Genomic DNA, 7,087 nt, shown 5'->3' on the forward strand with positions numbered 1-7,087 from the left:
GAGACATTTATTTATGTCTTTAAAATAACTTAACATTCATTAGTATTGGAATTGCTGTGCTCTGTCCGCTCTCATCATGCATATTATCTGAAACTAATTTGTCATCAGACAACATCCCAATCATAACAAGGTATGACCATCATAAGTTTAGATCAATATCAAATGTGACACTAATAAGAAAAAAATATATACATTAAAATTACTACTAATCACCGCCTCCCCCACTGGTTATAAGTTGATATAAGGTTTATACTTTAATGTGTGCCTCATTACTATCACTCTCAAAAATAAGGTATAATAATTTCTAAAAGTTGTCTTGAAGTACTTCCAAATATGTTTGATCAAACAAACTGTAGGACAATTAGGAATGTATGAAATCTGTTTTATGCATTGTATATTATATTATAAACTGTCTATGTTTATGTTGATGTTTTTAATGTGGGACCTATATGGCAACAACCGATTGGTTAAGACCAGATTACTGATTAAGTGGATCCCTCCCACCATCACCTGTTTAATATCAACCAGTTTAGGTTTAGGGTATATCTAGCAAGTGTTCAGTAAACATTTTATGAAGCCTGATGAAACAGCTATCTGCTGAGAAACGCGTTGCCTGTTATTATTTTATAATTTTTATTAAAATCAACTTTTAATACTTTGAACACTTGCTGCATTTTTCTTTGGGACATATATCTTTTATCCCTCTCTGGAGGAATATTCGTTTATCTGGACCAGCTGTGGGATCCTTTGTACCTTTGGATCCATTTGTATCTCTGGCTAGAAGTCTGTTGGGTGACTGAATTGACCCCTTCATGCCTCTATAGCACCACAAGAGGTGCTTCACACTTTGTGAGTATTATTCCTCTCTTTGCTTGTATTGAAACCTTTGCATCAGCAATACTAGGCCATATTGGCACCTGTGTCTTCCTCTCGCCTATTTAGACATCAGTTCCTGTGCAGGAGGTTGGTCTTCTGGGTGACCCAATAGATCCCAGACCGTATATCTAGCACTAATTGAGGTGCTCTACTAAATGTGAGTTTACTCATCACCTTAAGATTTATTCATCTCTGAACAAACAATATTGGGCCATGTGGCGCTTCTGTTTTTTCTTCTCATAGATTGCCGCTCCTGGATCCTGGCCTGGATCATCACAGATAGCTGCCTCCCATCCCAATAGAGACTTTTCACTTTATTACCATTGTGTTTGTATGATTGTATATTATTTGTTTCACTTTGTATTACATTGTCACTAATTTTTTATGCATAATATTGCACATTTTTTATTATTTACCACTCTTTATTCGCATTGATATTGGTATACACAGTATATTATATTGATATCTCACTAGTATACTTAGATTTGTTAGCACTATATCTTTAACACAGGTACTTAATATATAGACATATAAGTATAGATTTATTAGGTCACATTCCCTCTCTTACACTTAGGGCGCCCCCTATCTATCTCTTATTTTAAAAACAAAAGATCTAGAGATGAAGACAATAGGTTGGTTTTCGTGAGCCAATATAGTCCCCTTAGTGATAAAATATCAAACCTCATTCGAAAAAACTGGCACATCCTCAAGGAATGTAATATGGATGTTAAACAGTTTAAGGAACCACCCTTATGGCCCATAAAAAGGGTAAAAAGCTTGAGGGACCATCTAATACATACAGACATAGGGGCAGGCAAACAATCCAAACAACTGCTATTGGGGAAAAAAACATGGGTACCTTCCCGTGTCTTAACTGTATGAGCTGCAATTCAGTCATCAGAGGGGCTCATTTCCATCACCCACATAGTGGAAAAAGATTTGAGATTAAGGGTCACTACACATGTGAGACTACTCACGTAGTCTATTTAATTAAATGCCTATGCTCTATGGTCTACATAGGGGAGACAACCCGCAAAGTAAGGGACCGCAGGAGCCAGCATAGGTCCAACATCAGGTGTAAGAATTCTGAAGCCCCTGTGTCAGGCCATTTTCTAGAAAAAGGGCACAGTATCAGCCAAATAAGATGGCAAATAATAGATCACATTCCCCAGAATAGGAAGGGTATGAATAGGGAGCGCCTTCTAAAACAGAAGGAAATGTGGTGGGTACATAAAATGGAAACTCTTACACCAATAGAACTCAATAGAGACTATGACCTGTCTTGTTTCTTTTAAATGTAACAATATGTTCTTTCAATGGTAATAATATGTTCTTTTTCCCTCAACAAAAAAGCTTTGATTATGCTACTAGCAGCATTTTGACAAGTCTTATGTTTATTGCATATTTTTAAATTTTTAATTAAATATGTAAGGTTTTTTGTAACTATTTTGTTATAGTTAAATATGTAGTTATCATTCAATATATAGATCATGTACATGTGTATGTTGACATATGGCCACTAGAGGGAGCGTCTCTCCAATTGTTGGAGATGAGGGCGCCAAAACAAGGGTATTTAAATGTGTATTTGGCCATTACAAAACTATCAGGCATGAATAAGGGGCTGTGACCCCGAAACGTCGCTATTCCTATGTGTTAATAAATTATTTAAAAGTGCTGAAGAACTTGCTTTGTATCTGTATATTTACTAGGACTAGGCAGCGTCCTAGGGTCATTCGTGCACTTATTCCAGAGTGTGTGCTGTTCCTATTGACTATCTTGTTATATAAGAACTGCAGCATAAGTATCATCATTGTTTTGAGAGAACAAAAAGGACCTAATACACTGCTGCTGCTCCCACAGCAGACAAACTAAATTGATGGCACTCAGACAGATCTTCTCAGATTATGTGCTGTAGGAAGGAAGCTTGCTCATTGTCTTAGAGACAGCTGAGCCGCGCACTTGATTCAGAGAGAGGCTCAGCTGCTGATTGGTGCATTCTCCTGAACTGCTCACAGCCCCTAAATCATGCTGCTGACTCTGTCAATGTGCGCGTGAGCAGTGGCACGTAACGGTCGTACGACTGCCACTAATATTGGGCATTTAAAGCTGAATGTATGAGGGCACTGGAAGAGTTCAAAATTTGAAAGTGAAATAACTTCAACGGATCAAAAAATAAGTAATAGATTGTGAAAATATGCATGACAGTGTTACGTTTAAAACAGTTTATGTTTCCAAAATGACTATAATGTCCCTTTAAGTATTGGCTATATTAAAAGACATGTAAACAAGAAGGGTGCAGAAAAATTCCATTGGGAGGTGGGACAATCTGTACTAAAATGTTTATTTTTACAATTACACTTGCTTATGTATAATCAGACAGAGATAAGATAATGATGCCAGAGTGTATAGGGAGAGAAAAAATAGAGTGTGTAAGCTCAGCCCATTTACATGGTTGGTGGCTTAAACTAGCAAAAACAGCTACTTCATACAAAAATAAACCTAAAGGATAATTTCCCCATACATTTTATACCTTGCAGTTGGTATAACAAGTCATCGGAAGCACATTACAGGGGAACCAATTTTATAGCACACTTCACCTTTAAAAGCTGCATTTCAAAAGTTCTGCAAACAAATACATTTTTATAGCATTTAGACGGTCATTATGTTAGAAAAAAAAATCACAATTGTTTGAAGACCAGGGGCACAACCCTTAAGAAGCTTCTTGAACACCTCCTTTGCTGTGTCCAGATAGGGAAAAATATAACTAAGATCCTGCACTGATCAAGCAAATATGGTGTAGCATGTTGCAGGGTCATTATCTGGAAACACTGCATTATCTTTGGGGACAATAACAATACAATAAACAGAAATCAATTACAGGAAAACCAGGCATATTAAGCTATGAATGTACTTTTTTAACCACACTAATAAAATACTTTTTCAAGGCATTTCGTTTTAAGTTAATGATTGTTGATAACATCAACTTGTTAAACATATTAAGGGAAAATTAAAATAAAAGTAACTGAGTCACTAAGTAATAATAATAATACAAAATGCTGGAGGAAGATCTGAGGTTTATAATGAGTCGCTCTGTATTACTGGGGGGGGGTGTATTGTCACGTGAGAAATGAACCAAGTAATACAGAAATAACAAGAAATATAAAATGTCACCTATACATGCACCAGAACATATGGAATTAAGTTTCAGGCACAGGATGTAAGCAGACTAACCAGCTAGCCAGTGTACGTGCAATGATTATCTATATATGGCATGCACACATGCTTGTGGATATTCTATACAATAAAACTTCCTCTTCTGCACAAATTACTGCTAGTTTATACCATATAAATACTAGTTTATTCTTTATTAGCCTAAGCCTGCCATTGCTTCATAAGCTGCCTATTCCTGGCCTGTGTATGGGGATGATGGGACAAAATAACAAAAGGCTGCTGGGAAATAACTGTCTCCTTTGGTGAATTTCCCAAAACAACTCTACACTTTGTATTTGCACAAACACCTTAAACACCGGCTTTCTTTTCCTCTGAGCATCTGTCACCTCTTGTTGCTAAGCAACTAATACACATATTCACTGCAGGAGGTTACCGTGGTGTCATTATGATGTTTTCTCACCTCTCCCATCAGCAGGTAGAGAATCTCCAAGATGTGATTCAGGATCTGCTCAGGCAGCTTCATCTTCATCTTGTTCATGGTCAGTGACGTTGTGTAGCACTAAGACCTGCAACAGTGGGATATAAATGACAGAAATTACACATATGGGAATAATGACCATACAAACACTTAGACACACTGACCTATGTATAACCCACATATATGTATGAACCCTTCACATACATGTAGGGCTGCAACTAACAATTATTTTCATAATCGATTAATTGGCCGATTATTTTTTCGATTAATCAACTAATCGGATAAAAAAAAAACCAATATTTTTTTCCTATATTACAATAAAATCCACATGCTGAGTGTTACAAATATAAACTTCAGACTAAACCTTTCCATTAAAACAAGCGATTGTCCAATTTTTAAGCAGAAAACATTTTTATAATTAAGCAAACCCACAAACTGAAAGAGGTAGAACTAGAAAGAGTTAGACTATCACTGTTTATAACATTCTGTCATTCACTCTTTCACAAACTTTGCATTGAAATGCAAAACTATCAAATGTCAATATGTCCCACATACTCCTGGCTGAAGCTGGCACTCTGTTTGCAAGCTATTAAAAAAAAAGTAAAAAAAAAGGTAAAAAGCACTAAAGGACTATATATCAATAACAGGACAAAGCCATACACATTTATCTATACAGTAAATATAATCAGCAATAGTAAGCAATCTGCTAATAATTGTGCTGATAATAGTGCACCATCAATTTAAAGGGCCATAAATACCCAAATGTTTAAACACTTGAAAGTGATGCAGTATAGCTGTAAAAAGCTGACTAGAAAATATCACCTGAATATCCTCTATGTAAAAAAGAAAGATATTTTACCTCAAAAGTTTCTCAGTAGCCACCTCCCATTGTAAAGGATTTCTAAGCAGCATATTAGTATGTCTGTCCTGGGGACAGCTGAAAGGATGAGCCTCGTGCACTCTCGTATTATTTCACCAATCAGGTAAAGGAAGCTTACTATGAAATCTCATGAGAGTTAAGTCAAATCTCATGAGATCACAGTAAAAGAGTTCATGACCTCAGCACTGCTGATGCTGATTGGCTGCTGTTCATTTCTTCATTTTTTTTTTTTACCTGCAGCTGGGAGCAGCTGAGTATAACTTTTTTACACAGAACTTACTCTGCTGAGCTGAGGAAATTGTGAGGTAAAATATCTTATTTTGTTTACATAGAGATGATCAGGTGATATTTTCCTGTCAGCTTTTTACAGTTATACTGCATCAGTTTCAAGTGATTTAGCATATGAGTATTATGTCCCTTTAAGTAACAACTCCCATCAATCTAGGATATATAATATTATAGAGGGGGGCATGCAATCCCTTTTACTGTACATTGTATACAGATATATAATATTAAAGGGAGACTCACCCAGTCGTCTGTCTTTCTCTCTCACACACACCTTTCCAGTACCTTATATACAGATATATACTATTGGTTATCTCTGCTCACACACAGCCCCGCTTTTACCTTATTGAATACAGGTGTATCACATTATAGAGGTTCCCTCTGCTCAAACACACACAGCCCCTCCCAAGTACCTTATATACAGATATATAATTCTGTAGAGAAGATCCCTCTGCCTCTCACACACAACCCCTCCCCAGTACCTTACATACAGATATATAATACTGTAGAGAGGATCCATCTACCTCTCACACACAACACCATCCCCAGTACTAACTATATATATATATATATATATATATTATAGCGAGGTCTGGCTCACACACACCATCCTCTGCAGTAGCTTATACAGAGGTATTTACTATTTAAGAGACGTTCGCTCTGACACACACATCTCCCCATTGCTTTATACACAGACACACCAGTTAGAAAGTTACCTGCATGAAACTGATGTATTGAGATCTTAGAGGGCAGCAGTTTGTTCCGCATTACAGTAACTACTGACTGCAGCGATCAAATGGCAAATTGGCATTGGCAATACATCTACAGGAAGCTGCATTATAGATGCTGCACACACAGCTACTGTTTCCCGTGGTCACATCAGTCCTGTGACTTGTGACATCACCGGTCCTTCTGCTGAAAAGGAACTAGCTGCTATACTACAGAAAACATAAGGGGTGGAGTCATCGACTCATCAGCACCTACTTGTTACTTGTGTATATATATGTACAGTGCGGTAAGTACACGGTGTACAGACTGTGTGTAATTGTGTCATGTGTGTAATATGTGTAACTCACTGTTTATATGACTGTGTAGCTTCCTAGTGTTATGTGGCTGTGTATAATGTGCTGGGGATAGGTGGTGTGAGTGTGAGACACATCTGTAGTGTTATGTGCCTGTGTATAAGGTGCTGGGGAGAGGTGGTGTGAGTGTGAAACAGATCTGTAGTGTTATATACCTGTGTATAAGGTGCTTGGGAGAGGTGGTGTGAGTGTGAGACAGATCTGTAGTGTTATGTGCCTGTGTATAATGTGCTGGGTTGAGGTGGTGTGAGTGTGAGACAGATCTGTAGTGTTATATACCTGTGTATAAGGTGCTGGGGAGAGGTGGGAGTAGAG

The 7,087-nt window shown here is 37.3% G+C and overlaps 1 protein-coding gene across 1 annotated transcript in view; it reads right to left on the minus strand.

The window, feature by feature from the left end:
* The window catches only part of LOC128657248 (gastrula zinc finger protein XlCGF26.1-like), a 135,009-nt gene extending 128,470 nt beyond the window's left edge, over positions 1–6,539 (minus strand). The window contains exons 1-2 of the mRNA XM_053711520.1: positions 6,407–6,539; positions 4,508–4,613 (exon numbers count right to left, since the gene is read on the minus strand). The gene's annotated coding sequence lies outside the window, so the exon portion shown is untranslated. The remainder of the gene's footprint in view (positions 1–4,507; positions 4,614–6,406) is intronic.
* Between the last annotated feature and the right edge of the window lie 548 nt (positions 6,540–7,087).

The sequence above is a fragment of the Bombina bombina genome, chromosome 4, assembly GCF_027579735.1.
Source record: "Bombina bombina isolate aBomBom1 chromosome 4, aBomBom1.pri, whole genome shotgun sequence".
NCBI classification, from domain to species: Eukaryota; Metazoa; Chordata; class Amphibia; order Anura; family Bombinatoridae; genus Bombina; species Bombina bombina.